Source organism: Bos indicus, chromosome 24 (assembly GCF_029378745.1).
Source record: "Bos indicus isolate NIAB-ARS_2022 breed Sahiwal x Tharparkar chromosome 24, NIAB-ARS_B.indTharparkar_mat_pri_1.0, whole genome shotgun sequence".
Classification (NCBI taxonomy): Eukaryota; Metazoa; Chordata; class Mammalia; order Artiodactyla; family Bovidae; genus Bos; species Bos indicus.
Genome location: NC_091783.1, coordinates 48,184,137 through 48,207,775, shown reverse-complemented (window position 1 = coordinate 48,207,775; position 23,639 = coordinate 48,184,137). Strand labels below are relative to the sequence as shown.

At 49.1% G+C, this 23,639-nt stretch overlaps 1 protein-coding gene across 7 annotated transcripts in view; it reads left to right on the top strand.

Moving 5' to 3' along the window:
* Window positions 1-23,639, top strand: part of ZBTB7C (zinc finger and BTB domain containing 7C) — a 383,007-nt gene that overhangs the window by 226,708 nt on the left and 132,660 nt on the right. For 2 of the 7 annotated variants that reach the window (XM_070779011.1, XM_070779015.1), the window contains one exon: window positions 3,172-3,262. The exons of the other annotated variants lie outside the window; for them this stretch is intronic. The gene's annotated coding sequence lies outside the window, so the exon portion shown is untranslated. The remainder of the gene's footprint in view (window positions 1-3,171; window positions 3,263-23,639) is intronic. 7 annotated transcript variants of the gene reach the window in all.

Sequence of the window (23,639 nt, the reverse complement as noted above, 5' to 3'; positions counted from 1 at the left end):
GTAAGGGAGGGAGGGAAGCAGGGTCAGGAAGGAGGAGTTAAGCAAAGGTATGTCAGAGCAAGTCTCTTTTTGATTGGGTGCCCAGCGGGAAAAAATGGGTTTGAGTGGGGCATTGGTCACATTTACTACCCTGCCATGAGCATCAGTGCTGTGAAGATAGCCAAATGTAATTTTCACCTGACCTGGCAGTAATTTTCATTGCATTTTAAGAGTATCAGTATTAAAATAGAAATCAATGGTGTCAAAGTCTGTCTTCACTGAAATAACTATGTGCTTTTTTAAACTATAATTTTATTCTTAATAGGTAATACAGTTCCATGGCCCTAAATGCAAAAGTATCAAAAAGTATGCTGTGAAAAATCTCCTTCCCACCTCTGTCCCAAGCAGCCTGGCTCTTCCTCTGCTGACAACCAATATTATCCAGATTTGGGGTTACTTTCCGATGACAGTCTATACACACTAACAGTGGTGCAGTTTAGATTTCAAAGTTTTGGTCAGTCCGATTGCAGTTATAGTAAGACACCACCCACTTGATCCTTAAGAATCAGCAGAACTGGGTCTGTTCCGGAATCGGTTGAGCTGAGGTGTACCTTTTATTTGGAGAGAGAGCATTTCATCAAGTCAGTTCTCAGTGAGATGTTCAGAAGACATAAAGCCTTTATAAATATTTCCAAACTCCTTAGAGTTACTATATAAACAATTGATATAAGAATTGAAAATTGTTATTTCCTCATTAAAGCAAATCACCTATAAAGAGCTTGAGATGCTGTGTTACAGCCCTTGAAATTCCCAAATATTTTAAATAATATAAACGTTCACGAAACTCACTCATTCAAATCGCTGCATGTGTCACCTAATGTTATTTGCATATCACTTGATGACTTACTGAAATGTGTATTGTTTCCAAAGTCTGTTTAGGTCTACTGCAGTGTCAGCACCTTGTGAGTTCTCACTGTGGTTTCCTTTTATGAATTGACTTTACGATTAATATGTAATCTGGAGATACTTTCCTCAACATAGGAGCGGGTCAGTGATGGCATAGGCTCCATTGTTGGTGAGCTCCCTGTTGGAGGAGGTGTTGAAAGAGCAGCTGGGTCATCTGTCAGCAAAGTCACAAAGGAAGTCTATCCTCTGTGACAGGCAGGTTTAGAAGACTTTTAAGTTGCTCTCATAGCTGAGTCTGGTCTCTGTGACTTCATTATCCTTATTTCCTTAGAGGCCACTTACCTTGTGTGAAATGCAGGCTATCAGGCTCACTGCACACTTACCTTCTGAATTTTTGTTCCACAGGCTCTATGCCTATAAATGTCCACATGGAACTTACTTTGTGATCTCACAGGCTTGGCATGTATGTTTTCCTCTTTCCTGCTCTTTGTCATGTTTACACTCTCTCTTGGATCACAAGAAAATCCACTAACTTGTATCTGACCTGTTCAAGCCCCAAGACAGGTTTTGGTGACACCCCCTCAAGGCAATGGAAAAAAAAAAAAATCTCATTTCCGTCCAAGAAATAGAACCGTTATCTTGATTGAAATAATATCTTTCCTCAACCTGAAACCAGATAAAGCATCAAATTGGTGGAGTTTCCTTATCACTGCACAGAGTTAGCACGACCCAGAATAATGGCCTGTCAGCAACTGCTGGGGATGGGGGGTGGTGTTCTGTGAGGCAGGGGCCACAGCTCCTGGACTGATGTGGGTTACGTGATGTCTGGTGTAAAGTAATTCCATTAATGACAATTATTATTATAGTAACAGAGAAGGTACTGTGGTGCCTAGAACTGGGAAAGCAATAAATGCAACTGCTGCTATGATTATGGTGGTGGTGTTTCATTAGGTAACATCTAACACATATAGCTTCCCTGGTAGCTCAGATGATAAAGAGTCTGCCTGCAATGCAGGAGACTTGGGTTCAATCCCTGGGTTGGGAAGACCCCCTGGAGAAGGAAATGGCAACCCACTCCAGTATTCTTGCCTGGAAAATCCCATGGATGGAGAAGCCTGGTGGGCTTGGCAGGCTACAGTCCACGGGGGTCGCAAAGAGTCAGACATGACTGAGCGACTAACACTTTCACTTTCACTAACGCATATGGGCAATGGTAGGAGCAACTGAAAGCTGTAGATGACTTAGGATGTAGACTTTGGGGATATGACTGCTCTAGAATCCTATGTTCACTGACCTGAGAGTCCCAGGACTGCAATCAGAGTAAGGGGATGACTGGATCTTAGTTTGGGGTGAACAAGCAGAGGTCAGCAAACCAACATCTTTAGGAAGAAAAATGGAAGAGCTGTGGAAAAGGAGGCAGGGTGTCTGGGTTCCAGCCCAGACCCACCACTTGTCACCATGCAGCTGGGGCTTCGGGGATCTGGGCTGCCTACCATTCCAACAGGGTTACATGTAGGTGTCAGGAGAAGAAGGCAAGGCGATGTGTGTGCGAAGTCCAGGGCACTACCTGCTCTCAGTGTCTCTGGTCCCCATCCACTGAGAGGTGCAGCTCTGCTATCTCCCCGGCATTTTTGAGGGCTTATTCTGTGACAGATGTATTCTAACATTTTTCATGTATTAACTCACTTAACCCTCCCAATACTCTTATACATTAGAGACTGCCTTTTACAGGTGAGGAGAAGCAGAGAGGTTCAATAACTTGCCCAGGGCCACACAGTCAGTCAGTGACGGAACAGGGATTTAAAGCCAAGCAGTCTGGTTGGAGCTCTTGAAAACTTAAAATCGGATTAAATAATACAGTTCAAACCTGTATTGGGGCTTTTACCAAACCTTAAACAACTAGAATCTTGTGATAGGGAGAAATAATAATAACAGTGCTGATGATGACATCTTCATGATATCCCAGGAGGCATAGAGGTGGTTCTTGTGGCAGAAGTGGGACACAGTGGAATTCTAGCCACGGTTCCTGATCTTAGGCACCCGGTAGCTCACATCCTCTTCTGGCTTGGGATCCAGCCAAGCTGTCCCCAGCAGCAAGCACACAGTAGAACACCAGCTATGCGGGACCTTCGCCATTGGCTTGTTTCCAGTCTGGTCCATTCCCCCCATCTTCCTGCAGAGCCCTCCCAGGCCCTGGGGGCCGTGCTGTCTGCCAAGACTTCCCCAGAGGAGGGGACCATCCCCCTACGCCCCACCTCACTCCTGCTTCACTTCCTCTCTCCCCAGGCACATCATAAGTGAAATGAAAGCCTGTATCTTCAGAATCTTATTTTCAAGAGGAGTGCTGGCCTGCCGGTGAGCGTTCCTGATTACCATGGTAATCACCAGCTGAATGGAGTGATTTTATAATACATTTCCATCAGAAAATGAACAGGTGTGCAAGGGAAATCAACATTTATCAACAAGATAGGTCTTGGGAGATTAATAGTGAATTTAGGATGGCTCAAGGAAACAAAAGGAAGAAAGAAAGAATTCATACTTTTGTTTGCAGTCAAGATCCTTCCAGCCTTATCTCTGATCATTTCCCACCTCATCTTACTCCCACCCCCACCTATGAGCTTTTCACTCACAGTTCTCCTTGTGCTTTCCTCTCCTTTCTTCTTTCCAGTCTTTAACCATCTGTCAAAGCCCAGCTCCTCCAGGAAGCCTTCTTTGGTTCACTCAGCCTTCAGGAATTTCTGCTTTCTCTGTCCCTTGGCAGCCCCTCACTGGGTCTGTGTAGCCTCCCTCACTCCCCAGTCAGCTAGGAGGACCCCCAAGGAAACTATACTCATCCATGTTACAACCCAGGTCAACAGGCACAGACCCTGCTGAGCTAACTCTTATCAGCTGGGGGCTTTAGTTCCACACACGGTTCTCAAGGATAATGTGCCTCCACTGAACTAAGAACCTCGCTGTCTTCCTCAGGGCCCGATTAAAAATACCACCACCACCACCACCACCAGAGGTATCAACCTCAGTGACTATAGAGCTCGGAGTGCTGAAATCCAGACTTGTGTGTTCCTGTGAGATTAAAGGAATTCCTTGGCATTGTGGTCCTTCTTCCAGAGATGAAGGTTGCAGTGGGGAATCCAAGGAAGCTTGCAAAGCAGTTCTGAGCTCTGAGCCTCGGGGTCCCTGAATCATTACTTTCCTCCCTCCCATAACAAAAATCAGTTCCCATTCTGGATCTGGGAAACCACAACTCTGCAACCAGGAGAGGCGTTTCCCCCTCTGCTGAGGCCACCCTGGGCTCCAAGGAGGCATAGAGCGGGGGATCAGGGGCAGGGGCGGGGAGACCCCTCTAGTGCTGGGTGGGGCCGAGGAAGAGGCAGCCTTGCCCGTCTGGCCCTGGACCTTCGTCCTGGGCCCACAAGTGTCTCAGACCCAGCACGTCAGGGTTTGTCATTGGTGTGAGCTGGGGACCAGAGGGACTTGACAGAGGCCTTGGCATGAAAGGCCTTCCTCACTTTCAAGCAGGACAATGCATCAGAGGAGTTGCCAGGCCTGCTCTGATGGCGTGAGAGGCATTAGCTAATATTTTGATTTTAATAGAATGAATAATAAAGAGCCCGCCTGTCTCTTGGAACTAATTTTGAAGAACGGGTTCTGCCACACGTTCCTCTGGTTGAATCAGGCTCCGAAAGAATGGATAACAAAAGGTTTAACCAAAAAGAAAAGGCATTCCTCCACCAACTTTTCTCTCTTTTAATTCCCTTCTTGTCATGCGCCTCAGTTAACAGTAACTTATGAAAAGATGAAATAGAGTTGGAACAGGAGGCCCTGAGCCTCAGAAGAGGGCTCGGGCAGCAGCCCTCGCTTTTTGTTCCGCGGCATGAATGGCTTCGCGGTGGGTCCCCTCACTGAGCCGGGTCCACGGGCCTGGAGGGCAGACATGTACCACAGTCTCTGGGTGGGGCGGTGGCAGGGGGGCTGCCTGGCCTGCCTCCACAGGTGTCTGCTGGAGGCAGGGGCTGGTGGAAAGCAGGAGTCGGACTCAAAGTGAGTGATTCGAAGGCACTTGAGTCCGAAGGCCTGTGCAGGATGTAGGGGACCCCTCAGGCCCCAGTACAGTGCCCCGGGGCTATTGACACTGCGATTGAAGGGGCCGGGGACGCAAGGGTGCTGAGAGCAGAGGCAGTCAGGGTGCTGTGGAGGGGACCACCTCGCCGGGCCGTGACCTGAGGGGTCCCTGAAGACAGAGAGACAAGGCATTAAACACCCAACCTCCCTCTCTCCCTCCCTGCAGGCTCCCCTGGGGCCTCCACTGGCTGCAGGCTGTTGGGGCACAGCCTCTGGGCAGAGCCAAGTGCCAGGGGCAGAGTGAGCCCAGAGGGGCATCTCGGGACAGCAGCACAGCGCCTCTGCCCTCACGACATCCTGGGGTAGGGTGGGCTGCCCAGCATCCTTGTCAGGGTCTAGAGTCTTGGGGTCGATTTCAGGGCCTCCCGGGAAGTCCCCAGCTTCTTCTTCAGGGACCACCATTCTTTTCACCAAACACATTGTCACTGCTGTTCCCCTGGAGAGGGGCGCTGGGGCCATGCTGAATCCACACTGAAATGCCCCGTCTGATGCCTCACTGGAAGGAGCTCTGGCAAGAGAGCCACCAGGAGTGGGCCCTGAAGGAGATGCCAGCTGAGGAAAAGTGGGGGTCAGGGCCAGAGCAAAGGACACAGAGGCTCAGCCCACCAAAGCCTAGCCTGGGACAGTGCCTGTCTGGGGTCACAATCCTGCGAGAGCCTCCGCTCCCCGCACCATGGCTGTCGGAGCCACAGGCAGCTCTCAGGCCAGCATAATCTGAGAGCAAAGCCTGGCCAGCAGTGTTTCACTTGTCCAACAGCCCATGAGGTGGGAGCACAGACGGGTATGTGAGGCTCTCGCTCAAGGCCACACTGAACCCAGATGCTTGATTTCTGAGCTGCCCCCTGGTCTGGCTGCCTGCCCGGGGTCTTCTGGCAGAGGAGGGTCTGCACCTGCAGAGAAGGGAACATCATTCAAGTGTTGGAACTTCCAATTAAAATTGTTTTATTAGGAAATAATTTCAAATTAAAGAGAAACTGCAAAAAATAAAAAGAAGACCCTTACATCTTTGTATTCTAGACCCACCTGTTGTTAGAAACTTACCCCATTCCCTTTATAATCTTTGCTCTCTCACAGTATCTACTGTATCACTTGTATCTCTCTCTCTCACACGCACACACACACACACACACACATTTGGTCTGAACCACTTGAGGGTGTTACCCCTAAATACTTCAGTTTGTGTTTTCTAAGTATAGGCGTATTGTCTAGCATAATCATAGTATGGCTGATCAATGCATGTAACATGAATGCATACTTTTGTCTGATTACCAGTCTACCTGTTGTGTCTTGATTTCATCAGTTAAGCTCATGATGCTCTTTACGGCACATCCTTGTCCACTGAGGATCCTGTCTAGGGTTGGATGTTGCTTTGTTATGTCTCTTTGGCCTCCTTTAACCTGGAGCATTTTTGCAGCCTTTCTTTGTCTTTTAGGACTTTGAGATGTGTGAGGTGAGGTGAGGTGAAGTCGCTCAGTCGTGTCCGACTCTTTGCGACCCCATAGACTGTAGCCTACCAGGCTCCTCCATCCATGGGATTTTCCAGGCAAGAGTACTGGAGTGGGTTGCCGTTTAGAATACCAATGCTCCCCTACTTTCCATAAAATGTTCCTCATTGTGGGTTTGTTTGATGTTTCCTTGTCATTAGACTCAGGTTATACATTCTTGGCAGACACCTGCCTGCATACTTTGGGCTCTTCTCAGGCAATCACACCAGGAATCACTCACTGGTCCCCACTGGCGATGTTAATTTTGAACTGCCAGTCAAGGTATTGCCAATTTCTCCACAATATGGGGATCATTGTTTTTTCTCCCTTAAACTAGCATGCAGTCTATAGGAAGACTGCAATTATGCAAGTCCCTACTCTTCATGGATGTAGTATCCATTGATGACTCATGCCTGATCCCATGGTTAACATGACGGTTGCTGCAAATCGATGCTTTTCCAGCTTCAGCATTACCTCCATGTTTACCAATTGGCCCTTGGCTTTCTACTGTAACAGTAGAATTTATTTGTGGTGCAAACAGTATACATTTACTATTGTAAGCAATAAAATGTATTTATTTGTCTGTCTGGTGAATTTCTGTTTTTCCAAGAGTTTATTAATATTATTTTTCACTGTACTCAATTATTTTGGGGATTAAGCTGCTGCCCCAGAGTTGACCGGTAGAGGAGCCCCTGTAAGTTGACTCCCATGATATTTTAATATGTCACCAGTCCTGTTATGGAGCACTTTCTTGCTCTCTGGCATAACAAGAGGTTCCAGGCTCATCTTGTAGCTGCCTGGTGCTAGCCCTGGAATCAGTCATTTCTCTAAGAAGCCTTGCTTCCTTTTAGTGGAGAATGGTATTAGAGACCAAGATCTGGGCTCTGAGTGTGCTCACGGCTACTGATGTCTTTGCTTCTTGGCCCTTTTAAGGGATAGAACTAGAAAATATAAGTATGCATAAACACATAAAATAACTTTCATCATACATGTATACACACATGCACAGAGACATGCATGTGCATTTACATATTCACGTGTGAGACATTCTGAGTCCACACCAGTACTTCCAAATCCAATCCTCTTCCACAGGGATGCTTTTTGTCTTACCCCATTCCATCTTCCTTTGTGGCATGGATGGTAAAGCATCTGCCTACAATGTGGGAGACCCAGGCCCGATCCCTGGGTCGGGAAGATCTCCTGGAGAAGGAAATGGCAACCCACTCCAGTATTCTTGCTTGGAAAATCCCATGGACGGAGGAGCCTGGTAGGCTACAGTCCATGGGGTTGCAAAGAGTCGGACACGACTGAGCGACTTCATCTTCATCTACATCATCTATTCCATATTTATATGTTTTTCTTCCATAGTGAAAACTCAGGTTCCCCAAACCATCAACACATTCACTCACTCACTTAATTCTGTGTTAAATCTAAAATAGCATCAGAATTGTTTCACCTACACTGCTTCAGTCAACAAATCTTGTTCCCTTACTCCAACCCTTCTCTGCTGTTAGATTTTATTTATTTTTTTCAGTTTTCATTCAATTTTAGGGATTTTCCCTTCCCATTCTTATTGATGCAGTTTTTTAAAATAGGTTGAGTACTAACATACTTTCAAAAGTCAGAACTACACAAAACGGTATACTAGGAAAACACTCTCTCCTGTGTTCCTTCTACCCCATCTCCCCCCGGTAGGAAGTCAACTTAATTGTTTGATATTTACACTTCTATTGCTTTCTATAAAAATGAGCACTTTTTATGTGTTTTGAAACTTTCCCTTCTTTTTTACACAAGAAATAGTGTGTTATATATGCTTTTTAAACACTTTGCTTTATGTATTCAGTCTCCTGGAAAACACTACATACCATTCCTAGAGGTCTTCCTCGTTCTTTTTTATAGCTGCATAGTGCTCCGTGTGTGCATGCCATAGTGTACCCAACCACTGTCCTATGCATGACCACAAAATAATTCTAAATAATGCTGCAAAGCTTCTGTGTGTTGTTGGAAGTGTCTCTTCAGGGTAAATTTCTTAGAATGGGATTACTGAATTGAAGAGTAAATGTGTATGGAGTTTTGTAAGATATTTCCAGGTACCCTTTCATGGGGTTGTGCCAATTTGCGTTCCTACCTGTTTCCTCATAACCTTGCTAAAGAAGGTCCTGCCAAGTTTTGGAACTTCTGCCAATGTCATGAGTATGAAATGGTATCTTAGTGTAGTTTTAATCTGCATGTATCTTGTTATGTGTGAAGTTGAACATTTACATAGTTAAGGATATTTCTGTTCCTCTTGTATGTAGTATGTTCTTTTGCCCACTTTTCTATCGGGATTCTGGTCCTTTGTGCTTCAATTCATAACAGCTTTTTAAAAAACCTAATAGTGATATTAAATCTTATCTACGATATATGTAGCAAGTATTTTCTCCCCGTTTATTGTTTATCTTTGATTTTACTTATGGTGTTTGCCATATAATTTAAAATTTTTTATATAGTAAAATTTCATCAACTTCTTACAGCCTCTGGATTTTCAGTCATAGTTGGAAAGCATTTTCCTACATCCATGTGGAAATATCATTTTTGATGGCTATGTAATATTTACACACAAAGATAACCATCATTTTAATATAAATTCTAAGATGAATTGGAGTTCCTAAGCGGATGGGGAAGAGGGCAGAAGAATGCAGAGGGGGAAGTAGCTTGAAGGTTGGAGGTTTGAAAGCCTTGCACACTATTGGTTTCAGGATGAGGACAGAGGAAAAGTGATCCCTGCCTTGCACTCATGCAAGGAATCATGTCTGGCACCCATGACACGCTCCAGTGTCAAGACACACAAAAGAGGGCTATGGGAATTTCAGAGGACTGACAAGTATCCTTTGGGCTGGACACAGAGACACTGGGACAAGGCTGGGAACAGGGTGAGGCAAATGCATTTGGCAAATTTAAGGAGGCTTCATTCTCAGAGTTGTGCAAGTGCAGGACTGGCTCCTGGAAGTGAGGATCTCCTTAAATTTAGTTCCCTGAGCATCTCACCTGCCTCCCCTGGTCCTTGCCCTTCTTCAAGGGAGGAGCAAGACATGAACTGGGCCTGAGTAAAAGCAGAAATAAATGATGGGGCCAGGGAAGCACTGTCAGCCTTGGCTGAGCCAGTAGGAGAACCATGCTCTGGAAGTTGTTGTTGTCCGGTTGCATTCAGCTTTTTGGGACCCATGAACTGCAGCACACCAGGCTTCCCTGTCTTTCACTTTCTCCCGGAGTTTGTTCAGACTCATTCCATTGAGTCTATGATGCCATCCAACCATCTCATCCTCTGTTGCCCCTTTCTCCTCCTGTCCTCAGTCTTTCCCAGCATCAGGGTCTTTTCCAATGAGTTGACTCTTCACATCGGGTGGCCAAAGTTATTAGAGCTTCAGCTTTAGCATCAGTCTTTCCAACGAATATTCAGGGTTGATTTCCTTTAGGATTGACTGATTTGATCTCCTTGCTGTCCAAAGGATTCTCTAGAGTCCTCCAGCACCACAGTTCTAAAGCATCCGTTCTTCAGTGCTCAGCCTTCTGTCCATCAGCTATGCTGTGCTGTGCTTAGTCGCTCAGTCGTGTCTGACTCTTTGTGACCCCATGGACTGTAGCCCGCCAGGCACCTCTGTCCATGGGGATTCTATAGGCAAGAATAGTAGAGTGGGTTGCCATGCCCTCCTCCAGGGGATCTTTCCAACCCAGGGATCGAACCCAGATTTCCCACATTGCATGTGGATTCTTCACCATTTGAGCCACCAGGGAAGCCCAAGAACACTGGAGTGAATTGCCTAGCCCTTCTCCAGGGGATCTTCCTGACCCAGGAATCGAACTGGGAATCTCCTGCATTGCCAGCAGATTCTTTATCAGCTGAGCTACTAGGAAAGTTTTCTGGCCAAATCAGAAAGTGGCATGGTGCTGGGAAGGTGGTGTGGGAGAAGTCTGGATTTCATTCTGGTGTTGGAAAGCCACTGCAGGACTTTAAGAAATTCAAGAAATTCTGCCACATTGGGGGAAATAGGGCTAAAAATCATCTCATCCCAGAGCCGATGTGAAGATTATATAAGACAATCAGACTAAACACTTGCTGTTGGCACAGGGCCTGGCATGGAGTGGAAGGTCAATAAACACGAGTTTCCTGTGTTTGGAGGGCATCTACTGATTTTCTTAATCAGGTTTCGAGTCTAATGCCCTTGACACCATGGGACTGTTCAAATCTCAATGTGGAGGTAGAAAATTATAACAAAGAAACCTTGAAGGAAATTAACTGTTCACCTACCTCAGGAAGAGGGAGATGGGATTATTCTAGGCAGCTTCAAGGGATCTGTTTTACAGACATGGAAACTGAGGCCCAGCAAGGATCTCACAGTGTATTAATGGCCCACAGTGGGCGAATGTATTCCCACACATCCCCTCAAGACAGACACGGATGCTCACTCCCCCTCTGCCCTCGGCCCACCCTCCCCCAGCCCTGGAAAGCGCAGGAGCTTGTGTGCCAGAGGCTCTCCCAAGAGCCTCGCCAAGTGTTTCCTCCCTGAACCGTGCTGACCGGAAGGGAGGAAAACCTAGGAGACAGAAGACAGGGCTGGGGGACAGCAGGCGGCCCCGCTGCCCTCTCCACCTCCAGGCCGCAGCCTGGGGGGCAGGGCTGACCGAAGGGCCTCAGGCCTGTCACTACTCCCCTCCTCTTCCCGGGCGTCAGCAGAGGCCCAGAGAAGCCTGCTCCCCGCGGCCCCGTGTGTCCTGTCAATCAAGTGTGTGGGAAAAATAATAAGTCTGCAGCCCCATGGCTGGAGCTCGTCCTTCAGAGCTTGCTTATCTGCTCTCCCCGGGGCTCCCGCTGATTGAGGCCAGGAGGTTGGCTGAATCTCCCAGACCACATTTGAGGAGGGAGGGCAGGCGGATGCCGGCCCCACTCCCAATTCTGCAGCAGCAGGGCTCTCCCCTCCGGCCCTGTCGGTGCTCAAGCTCTCCCGAGAGATCTAAACCCTCCCAGAGCGGAGGCCTGCCAGCCCTTCCTCCTGCTCCACCAGGCTTGTGGAAATTGGCCACCCTGACCTGCCTCGTGGTGCTTAAGCGAAGCACCCACCTCAGCCTGTCTTCCCACCAGGGGCCTGCCTCAAGTCCATCTTGAATTCTTCAGCCTCTATCCCTGGCCTTAAGGACCCATCTGTCCTTAATGGCCCAACCCAGTGCCACCTCGTCCCAGGTGCCTTTCTCCACTCCGGTCAGAATGCACATCGCCCCTCTGCCCACAGCCTGCACACGGAGGTTTCAGCGTCTTGGGCAGGATTTGGCATGTCTGTCTTTTATTGGAGGTGGTCGTGAAGGGACGGTCTGGCCCTTTCAGTATGAACTGCCTAAGAGCTGGGGCTATTTCTCAGTCAGCTTTGAATCCCTCCTAGTGCCAAGCACAGAGCGTCAGCGTTGACTGAACCACAGAAATGCGAGTAAAAAGACCACAGTCTTTAAAGACAGGAGGAATTAACCTTGAAATATGGCTGGACGTTTGCTGAATGGCCTTGGGAAAACCACTTAACTGTCTGAGCTTCTCCTTGCCCATCCGTTCAGTGGGACAATCACATGTGCCCACTGACGGCGTGGGCAGCGTGCCCAGCACAGAACCTGGTCCCAGTAGGCGCACATCCCCTCACTCACAGATGCTTACCATGCATTTTCTGTGTGCCACGCTGCAGGGCAGCCAGAGGGCGACAGCGAAGACTTGAGTGCACTTGTGCGAAGTGAAGTTGAGAGTCCACTCTGGCCAGCCTGTGCTGGGGCTGGTGGGCCAGTAAGCACTCCCACTGTGGGGACGGTGGTTTTTTTCTAGGCCTTTCCAACCAAACAGCTGCTGAGATCAGCTATCAGATGGATGATTTCTAGGGTATTTCTGACAGAGAAGAGGGCCTGGCCTAGGCGAGGAAGTGAGGGCTGAGAGGAAGAACGTGAACTAACATCACTCAGTCGTGTCCAGCTCTTTGTGAGTCCATGGAATTCTCCAGGCCAGAACACTGGAGTGGGAAGCCTTTCCCTTCTCCGAGGGATCTTCCCAACCCAGGGATCGAACCCAGGTCTCCTGCATTGCAAGCAGATTCTTTACCAGCTGAGCCACCAGGGAAGCCCAGGAAGTGAGGGCTGAGAGGGAGAAGGGAATTCAAAAAGAAACAAGAGATCTGAGTTCCTGACCTCACAGAGCTGGTGCCATGTCCCACCCAGCGCTCTCCAGGAGAGGGAGAGCTGGCCAAAGCAGGCCTGGGTTCCTCCTTTGGGGAAACCAGGAGTCAGCCAGCCTGGGGTAGGAGCCTGGAGACTGGCTTTGTCCTGCTCTAGGAACCAGGCCTGGGAGCTCTGTAGGCAGGGGGTCTGCAGGTACAGGCAGGGCTGGGGAAAGCAAGTGAGACCCCAGTCTGTCTTCAGCTGTGGCCACGGGAGCTTCAGGACCTAGCCCAGGAAAGTCGGGCCGCCAACCCCAGGTACTAAGACTCCACTCCCAGTTGAGCACGGGCTGTGTGCAGAGCCCAGTGCGCATTCCCTGCGGGATTAGGAAGTGAAGAGTACCCACCCTGATGGGAGGCGGGCGATCTTCCACTGGGAAAGCACCAAACCCATCTCCCAAAAGAGATGCTTTGGGATCAACCACAACAGGCCTCTGCGCCCACGTGCATGCAAGTCTCCAGGCACCCTTCTGTGCAGAGAGGCTGGGCACAGAGGGCTGGGGTGAGCCCAGGAAAGGCTCTGGGAGAGGCAGCCATGGAGTCAGGCCTGCAAGGATCCCGTAGACGGGTGCCCTTACTTACTGCGCTGAGGTGGTCATCTCCAAACATCTGAGGATCAGCAGGAAGAACGCCCCCCTTCCTCAATCCAATAGCCAAACCACAGGAACCTGAGTGATCTGAAAATGCTAATCTCTGAGGCTGCCCGCTGGTTTGGTGTGCTCTTGTTTCTCTTTCCTACTGAGCCTCTCTGCCTCCCCTCAGCCCCCCATTTCTCATGTAGATAGACCACAAGGCCCCAGCGCTCATCCCAGGCTCCCTGTCCTTCTCTGGAGAGGCTGCCAGGCCCACCTATGCGCAATAAGGCCCTCTCTCCATTGATGGGCCCAGGTGCTCCTGTGCAATAGGAAGACTACATCGTAGTCGGTCAGGGTGGAGGGGGGCTGTTCTGGCATCCGCCTGGTAAGGCTGTGCCTTCTTCCCCTCCTCGCTGCGGGTACAGGGGAGGCAGCTAGGTGCTGAGGAAGCCCATCACTCCATGTGCGGGCAGAGACAGCACCTTGATGGCTGACCTCAGCTTTCATGGGTTTTTCTGGGGGAAGGTTGCCTTTGGGATGAGCAGAGTTTAAATGGGGCTTTCACTGAATCGAGAATGGAATGACATTTTAATTGCATATCTGACAAGTTAAGAGAAATGAGGGATGGGGGAGTAGACGGAGCCAGGGAAACACAGAGTCCTTCTCTCCAGTCTCCCTCATAACTGGGAGAACAGACAATTTGAAAGTGAAAGTGGGCATTATTATAATTGTTAAAGGAAGCAGGTATAAAATGAGACTTTCCTGGGGAACATGAGACTTCAGGGGCCACTATAATTGGCTATATGCTCTCTCCTCCGTTTTCCCCATGATAAGAAAGAAAGAAAGGCTCTCTGACCCTCTCTGGGTAATTAATGGGTTGTGTAGCCCTGAGGATATCGCTTCACCTTTTTGGCCCTTGGCTTCCTCATCCATAAATTTTATTCATTCATTCTGCACATGTTATCTTGTGCCCTCCACACACAAGGCAAAATGCCAGGTGCTGGAACTTCAAAAGGGACCACGACAGGGCCCCGGCACCAGTCCAGCTTTCTCAGAACTCTGGGGTCCCTGCCCCCTCCACAGACACCACTCCAGCCCACGGTGTCGTCCAGTCTGGTTTGGGAGAGCCGAAGGAGTTCGGTGCCAGCAGAGCGACGCTGTCTCTTCGGCCTCACTGGTGAGTGGTACAGGTAATGGCCAGCAAAGGAGCCTGGGAGGCGAGAACATTGTGCCCATTTTGTGAAAGAGAAACCTGAGACTCCAAGAAACAGATAGATGCGCTCAGCAGTCCACAGGCAGGAGGGGGAGGAGTTGAGATTCAAACCCAAAGCCACCTGGCCATCAAATCCTCACTCTTCCTTTGCGCTTCCCCTTTCTATCGTCTGCCCCTTGCTTGCCTCCTGCTCCCAGCCCTCATGCTGCTGTCTGGCCAGCAGACTCTGTGGCACAGACAGGCCCCCATGGAGACAGGCCAAGAGCCCCAGAGCAGCTGTCACACATACCAAGGGCTGCTAAGGGGGTCTTAGCTCAGCCACTTCCCTTCCGTCCTCTCAAATTCCATAGCAGAGAAGCAGACCCACTGACACCTCTGTTTCAAATCTTCTACAGTGGAGAGGGTGGTGAAGAAGGGTGTGATAAATATTATGATAAATATAATGGAACAGCTTGGAGAAAGAGGAAGATCTAAGAAGGTATTTTTATGCCTGATGCCAAAGACAGAAGACCTCATTCCTCATGCAACTTCTACTAAAATATCAACTAGAAAACTTTCCTAGATGGAGAAATGATTTGTCCAAGGTCTCACAGGACAGATGACTGAACCTCAGGTCTTCTCTCTCAATCCAGTGCCCTTCCTCTAAAATACCTATCCCTCTTTCTTCATAAGCACCTACGAGCTGGTTTTTATATTTAAAAAATCATCAGTGAGATCGGACAGTTTAAATAATTTTAGTGAACATTTATATTTCATGGTTTTCCTTATTGGTTCAGAGGAGTTCTTTGTGTATTTTCGGTTCACGCCGTGTCTGTTATACATAATGCTAATACTTTTCGCTGAGATTATTGACTCTTAACTTGTACGTGGTATCTTTATCATAGAAAAGTTTGAACTTTAATCACATCTATCATGTTTTTCCCCATTATGGTTTGTGTCATGTTTAGGAAAATCTGCACACTGACCATGTATTTGTCAAAAACAAATTGGCTGGAGCTTCAGGATCAGAGGGCCTCCCTTGTGGCTGGTAAAGAATCTGCCTGCAACACGGGAGACCTGGGTTTGATCCCTGGGTTGCAAAGATCCCCTGGAGAAAAAATAAATAAATAAATAAATAAATTTAAAAAAAAGATCCCCTGGAGAAGGGAACGACTACCCACTCCAGTATTCTTGCCTAGAGAATTCCACGGACTGTGTAGTTCATGGGGTCACAAAGAGTCGGACACAACTGAGTGACTTTCACTTTCACTTTTCAGGATCAGAAAGCTTTGGTGCAGAAATCCAGAAAGTAAACATTTTCCAAGGGCCTCTTTGCAGGAGGCCTTTGACCAGGAGGCCCTGGACCTACTCAGCCATCATCTTGGACACCTGACCCAGCACCCAGCTCCTGTGCCAGGCTCTGTCTGTTTCCCACAGGTTGAGGTCTGGCTGATAAGCTCAGTGAATCAAATATTGACCGGGACAACCCCAGGAGTGTGTTTTCCCGGTCACCAAGGCCAAATCAAGACATAGGGGTTTGTTTTTCCTTTCTGTGGCCCTGTCCTTCTCTCCTGTCTCTTCCTTACGCTCTGAAAGGGATCTGAAAATCTACCAAAACTGTTTTATGTGGGTGGGGACCTTTATCTGACTGTTGCTGCTTTTGTGGGAAACTTTTCACAGAGCCGAATACAGAAAATTATCTTTTCAAACATACCATTCAGTGTAATTTTATAAGATCTGCAGTAATTGTTCTAGCATCTTCTCCAAGAAACCTTGAAATCCAGTGATTGCTGTGTCATAAAAGAAGCAAGAAGCTTGGGTAACCAGAAAGGGACTATTAATCCTGTTGGGGCTCATCCTTACTAATTCATTGTTTCTGGCAAAGGGGGAGAAAGATTGCTTTGAAAAGCTTCTTGGAAGGACTGAGAGTCCATTGGTGTGTACACACACACACACACACACACACACACACACATGCACACACATACCCAGCAATGCAGTGGCCTGCATTTAACATTTCCAAACAAGTAACCCAAGCATTTGGGGCTTCCCAGGTGGCACTAGTGGGAAAGAACCTGCTTGGTAATGCAGGAAACATGAGAGAGGTGTGTTCAATCTCTGGGTTGGGAAGATCCCCTGGAGGAAGACAGGGCAACACACTCCAGTATTCTTGCCTGGAGACTCCCATGGACAGAGGAGCCTGGGGGGCTACAGTCCATGGAGTCTCAAAGAGTCGGATACAACTGAAGTGACTCAGCATGCTCGCACAACCCAAGCATTTAGATCTCCGCTGAATCTTGCTGCCTTTGGTGTTCCTGTATCATAGGAACACATGCTCTTTGTTGGCAGAACTAAGTAAGGGTCCACTCCGAAAAGAAGAGGCAAGAAATGAAGGCCCTGGTAAGGGAGCAGCTGGCAGGGGAAGGAGCTGAGCCAGAGGCTCAGAATAGCTGGTCCTGGCGCCAAAGGGTGAAAAGGGCAGAGGAAATGGGTAGGCTGGGGCCCGTGGGAGGGGCGGCCTGGGCTGGGAGGGGACGCGAGGGTGGTGTGCCGCCGTGGCCTAGAGATCACTGGTCCATGGGAAGTTTTCAAAGTAGAGATTCAGGCGTGGGTGGGAGGCCTGGGAGGGTGGAGGAAGGGTCTGGACTTTGCCTCCGGCCAAGGAGGGACCGGACACAGCACTACCTCCGGATGGCCATTGTGTGGGGACCCGCACTGACAGCTCTGGTGGAAGGGTGGGATGGGGTTCAGCAGGGCCGGCGGCAGGGGGTGGAGGGGCCAGGGCTGAGCCGAGACCGGATCCTCCTGCCGATGGAGGAGGGGGCTGTCTGGGGACAGGGCTGAGCAGCAGGGACACAGCGTGAAGAGCTTCCTCCCGTTCAGTCAGGACAGCCCCGCTGAGCCTCCGCCCTGCTTGGTTTTCAGAGGATGCCCAGTGTCAGTGGCCGCGATGCCTGAGTCCCAGAGGGTTTGTTCCAGCGTAGACGGTAGATTCCAGGGCCACTTCAGCAGGACCGTCACCAGTGTTTTTTAAGCACCCACCAGGCACTGCGCTCTGGACAAGACTCTTCAGAAAAGAAGTGACCAAGTGAAATGCAATAAGCAAATGTAGAAAAGATAAAGGCAGAGCCTTTGCACTGTGGCTTGTTTCTTTTTTAAACTTCCAGTCCACGTGGATTTATTAGTCTCTTTATGTATTTTTGTTTCTTTTTTTGTGGTTTTGATTTGCATTTCCCTGTTGATTAGTGATGCTGAGCATCCTTTCAATCTGGGAGCCAGTTAGAATCCCCAAATCTCGGGACCTCGAGGAGATTTTTAAAAGGGCTTGGATCCCAGTCTCCCACCCTTGCTGCCTCTGAATGAACGTGGAGGTGACAAGGAGCTCCTTGTCACCTTGCCCACTGAGGTCCTGCCTTTCACCTCTGAGCAGCCCTGAGTGCTAGAAGGAGGCTGAGCCATCCACTGGGAGTCAGAAATGGGCTCCAGCTCCACTGAGGGCTCCGGATCCTCATCTCCAGAGTGGTCAGCGCCGCCCCTGCCCTGTCTGTTCGCAGGGCTGTGGTAGCAACATCTCACACTCAGGGCTCTGGGTATGCTCACAAAGAGCCCTCTGCCTTTGCTCACCTGCCTCCCCAAGCTGCAGTGGGAGCATGAAGTGAAACAAGCATGTGAGCACTTCTCCATCCTTGACTCTGTTTCCTCCAGCGAGCTCTGATGTCATCTGCACAGAGCTCTGCAAGGGAGCTGTTAGGGTATTTGTCTTCTTTCTTTTTTTTTTAATTTTTTAATTGAAGTATAATTGACCTATAATATTATATTAATTTCAGGTGTACAACCCAGTGATTCGATATTTTTATATACTATGAAATGATCACGAAAGTCTTCCCATCTGTCACCATACAAAGTTGTTAGTCTCATTGACAGTATTCCCTGCGCGCTACGGTATATCCCTGTGACTTACGCACTTTATGACTGGAAGTTTACGCCTCTATGTTTTCCTCACCTGTTTCACTCATCTCCTCCACCCTGCTCCCCTCTAGTAACCACCTGTTTTCTTCTGTAACTGTAAGTTTGTCTCTGTTTGGTTTGTTTGCTTTTAGATTCCACATGTAAGTGAAATTATATGGTATTTGTCTTTGTTTGACTTATTTCCCTTTTGCCCAATACCCTCTAGGCCCATTGGTGTTGCTGCAAATGACAAGATGTTTCTTTCCTTTTATGGTTGAACAATATCCCATCGTATATATCTATACCACATCTTTTTTATCCATTCATCTTTTCTGATGGACTCTTCGGTTTCTTTCGTACTTTGGCTTTGGTAAATAGTGCTGCAGTGAACATTGGGTGCATATATCTTCTTGAGTTAGTGTTTTCATTTTCTTCATATAAATACCCAGAAGTGGAATTGCCGAATCAGACAGTAGTTCTGGTTTTAATTTCTTTAATGAAGCTCCATACACTTTTCCACAGCGGCAGCACCTATTTGCACTCCCGCCAATAGTGCATGAGCATTCCCTTTCTCTACGTTCTTATCAACATGAGGATGTTATTTCTTGTCTTTTTGATGACAGCCGTTCTGACAAGTGTGAGATGCTGTTTCACTGTGGTTTTGATTTGCAGTTCCCTGATGATCAGTGATGTTGAGCATCTTTTCATGAGCCTGTTGGCCATCTGGATGTCTTCTTTGGAAAACTGTCTCTTCAGGTCTTCTGATCCTTTTTAAATTGGATTTGTCTTTTTTTGATAATGAGTTGTTAAGACTCTGTCTCACTTTGTAGGGGAATAAATTCAGGTGCAGAGAAATTGAGTGGTATGTCCAAGGATATGCATCCAGCCGGTGATGGTGAAGCAGAGACATAAAGTCTGGTACTGCAGCCCCACGTGCTTCCCACCCTGTGCCTTGCCTCTCCCAAGGGAGACCAAGAGACAACACCAATCAGAGGGGTTGCAATGCCATTGCATTAAACTCTTCCCCCCGTGACAACTGGGGGAAACATCACAGCTGCCCTTTCCTGAGCACCTGCCACAGCCAGGCAGTTGGTCTCACCAGCGCATCCCAGAAACACCCTTCCAACAAAGCGGGCAGTGCACGCTGTGATTCCGAGAGAACCACGAACATGGCTCCCAGAAAGCTAGAAATGCCCTGGAAGTTGCCTGTTTGGTCTTTTAAAAGCAATCCAAGTTTTTCATTCTCCTCCATAATCATCTCTATTTTTTTTTTAACATAAAAAGGACGCATTTTCCCCCAAAGAGTTGAGTAGAATTGAGTGTCAGGAAGATCTGCCACGTCGTGTGCTGCGTCTCTGCGCAGCTCTGCCACACGCCCAGGTTACAAGTCACAGACGCGCCTCGCTCTGGTCCTGAGGACAGCCCGCAGGCAGTGGGCATTGTCACGTCCACTTTACAGATGAAGCGCTGGGGCTCAGGGTGGTTGAGCCGCCTGTCCTAGATCGGCTAGAAGGTGGCAGCCCCAGAACTCTAGAGCAGAAGGCTTTCCATTGTGCGTGCACCCTGAAAGACAGTGCCCACCCCGCCCCAGCGTGGTACATCACGTGATGTAGATTGAAAAGGACCTAGTGGAGCTGGAGAGGAACCACTGGGGAGCGGGAAGGCTTTTGGAGGGAGCTGGGGTGCTAGCTGCACGAGTAATGCCCCAGGTAGGAAGGCGATTGCCCAGCTGGTACCACAGGGAGGGGCAGATAGTGGGGAGGAGGTGAAGAGTCTGTGGGCCCCAAATTGGTGGGAGGGGGCTATTGAACTCTGGCTGGGCCGCCACTTTTCTCCCCAGGCGTGCAGTCCTCCTTAGAGTCCATACAAGGCCCGCCTTGGCCCCCTTGTGCCAAGGCAGTGCTGCCCAGGCCCCCAGAGGTCTCAGGGTGCCCTCTTGCCACCTTTCCCTTCTAGAGAGTCCGCTTTCTGCCCCCCACCACCACCCCAGCCGAAAACATTGCTTCTGTGGTCCCCTCAGTAACACTCAGGACCCAATGAGGCCTTTCTCGAACTTCAGTAGCTGGGGATGCTGAGCCTCCAAGGCCTGGCCCTCCTCGAGATGATATCCCCACCCGCAAGCTGTCACGCGTCCGCAACCTCCTGGTGACGGAGGCAGGCCAAGGCCTTGTGCCCTTTTGGCCGGTGAGAGATTGAGGGCCTAAAAAGTTGACGGGTCAGGCTTACTGTTGAAGAGAACCGGCTTTGCAGGCAAAGGACAAATGTTGTGTGATTCCACTTGTATGAATATCTAGAGCAGGCAAATTCATGGAGACAGAAGGTAGACTGGAGGTGAGCAGGGATTAGCGAGACGGGGTGAGGGTTGGAGGGGGTGGGATTGGGAAGTTATTGCTTAGTAGTTACAGAGCTTTCACTGGGGCTGATGGAAAACATTTCAAAACAGTGGTGACGGAGGCACAACAGCATGAATATAATCAGTGCCACTGAATCATGCCCTCGAATGATTACACTGCCAACTTTTATTTTATATATATATTTTACCACAACTTTAAAAATAAGTATCCTCATCTAAAGAACGCAGTGAGGGAGCATCAGCCCACCAATATGAGGAAGATGTAGTCTGCGGGGGTGCCAGCAAGGTGTGCCATGGACCTGACTTTGAATCCAGGCCCCACCAGCTACGAGCTCTGTGTCCTTGGGCCAGCTTCTCACCTCCCTTCACCTAAGTTTCCTCACCTGTCAGGTGAGGTGATTGTGAGGATTAGATGGAAAGGCAAGGCGTATGAGTGCCTGGCACGGAGCAGTACAAAGCTCTGTGAAGAGCAGCTGTCACGGTTACGAGGATTGTGTTCGTTGTTATTACTAAGCAGCTCAGGGTCACAGTCGGGGAGGGGATTCGCGCTGGCTGGTGTCCAGGGCTCTATTTTGAGTACAGTCTTGAGGGTAGTGAGAGGCGTGCGGAAGCGGGGAGAGGGCTGCGGTGGGGGTGGGGGTTTGGAAAGCTCGTTGTGCAGCAGGGGGTAGGGCAGCAGGCTTTGTCTCCGATGGTGTCCCGACAGGTTAAGGCAAGGGCAGAGCAGGTCTTGATGGGGCTATGGCGTAAGGGCTCGGTCCGTGAAGGGCTAGGTCCCCACTCTGCCCTGCTTTGCTCCTTGAATACACACAAGGCCACAGCACTTGGGCGACTCCGTCCCTGGACACCCAGCATCTTCTCTGCAGGACAGGCTAATCTGGCGCGTTAGCCCCCAGTACAGGAGTAACTGGAATCATGGGTGACTTTTTGCCCTGGACAGATGTGTTCAGAGCTGAGAGCCGACAGGTTACAGGGTGCTCATCCTCTGAACCACTCTGTGACCTTGTGCCAGAACCTTCCCCCTGTGGATCTGCAAAATGTCCTCTGTGAAATGAAGGTTGGTGGGGAGTAGCCCTTCCACCAGGGACACTGGGATTTGTTTGTAGGTAAATCGTCAAATCGGAAGGGTGATGCCATCACCTGATTAGCAACAGGGTTGATGGAATTGTTTTAAGATTTACTTAGAAGCAACAGAGCTCCACTTAATTTTTTTACACTCCGTGTAAAGTTTTGGACTAGTGCCTAGCACATAGTAGGTGTTAAATAAATGTCCTGAGTTTCTTCCATATACAGAGCTTGGCTGAGCTTCCTGAAAGATCCAGAGAGGGTCACAGCCCATTCTCTGCATTCGAGGGGCTTCTCATCCTTTACTTAGTCATACAAGGTAGCCCCTCATGAAAGAACAGGTAACCTGAAAGTGCGTCTTCCAAGGGCAGGGATGTAAGTGCTGGGGGGTCCAGCGGGGGGGTGGTCAGGAAAGGAGGCAGAGCAAGGAGCGAGGAGGACAAGGAGGATGGGGCGAGTGCTTGACTTGGACCATAAGTCGGCAGAGAGAAAGAGAGAGGGCCGTTCTAGCCGGTGACCATATGTGTGTGTGCCCGTGTGGATCTGTGTTTGCCTAAAAAGCACAAAGACGACCCACCCTGGAATGGAAGGTGTGTGCCTTGGGCTCCCCTAGGCAGCATCTTACTTTGTGGTCAGTCATGTCGCCCATGGCAGTGAGCAGGCATTGCCTGCCTTGAGCACGAGGAGCAAGCCCTTGTGCATAACCCAGGGTGTAATTAATTTAATTATTTCAAAAGCCCCTTTGGTATTTCACAGGGGTCATGCCCCTGACTGTGGGCTTGAATACAACTGCAGCAGGTTTCAATAAAATCAATTAATGTAATTTGATTTGGTTTTATGTACTTGGAGCCGGTGCCTCTTGAACTCAGTATGAAAATTATTGTAGAATAAAAATGCATATTAGTCCTCAAGCCCAGTGTCCTTGGACTCTCTTCAGGGAGCCTGCAGTGCTGATCACAAAAGCAAATCCCCGCCCCAACCTGGCAGGAGCCCCTGCCCACTGCCCCACCGGTCACCTCCAGCCTTGGACAGTGTTGATGGGGGCCGTGTGGGCCCTTTAGACAACTTCCTCACTTTGGGAAACACTTTCTTACCTGGTCGTGAAGCGAAAGCATTTCCATTTTGCTTTCATGAAAGAAACTCAGAGAAGTTTTGATTGACCTTGGTTACCAGCTCACTGGGATCTCTTGTTGTTGTTGCTGTGAACTATTAATAAATTCATTGGAGATACTACGCTGCAGTGGGTTGAACCTCAGCTCTGCCCCCAAAGAAACACATGAACCTTGGATAAGTCCCTTGACTTCTCTGGGCTTTGTTTCTTGATCTGTAAGTGAGAGGGCTGGATGCCTGCTCGCAAGGCTCCTTCTAGCTCCACGAGTCATATTCCATTAAATTGCTGACCTTCCAGTATCAGGGAGCCTGTCCCAGGGTGGAATCCCACCTCATTCCTGCTCCACTAAGGAGGGCTCCGAGCCCGCCCATGGAATGGTTGATGGGGCTAAGCCCTGCACCTCCAAGGAGGAGCGGTTCTCCCCCACATTCCTACAGATCAGAGCAAGTATGGTTTTCAAGAAGGGTGGAGGGTTGCAGCTGGGGAGGCCTAGAAAGCATCCTGCCCACCCTGTTGTTTTACAGATGAGGGAACCCGGTTCCAGTCTCACAGCCATAGCTGTGGGTGGCAATGGTGTTCTGCCTCATTGACAGCCATTTGAAAGGGTGGAGATTGTGCTCAGGCCTCCTTTTCCAACTACCCTTAAAATTCCTGTTTCTCCTATAAGGGCCTCCCCTAGT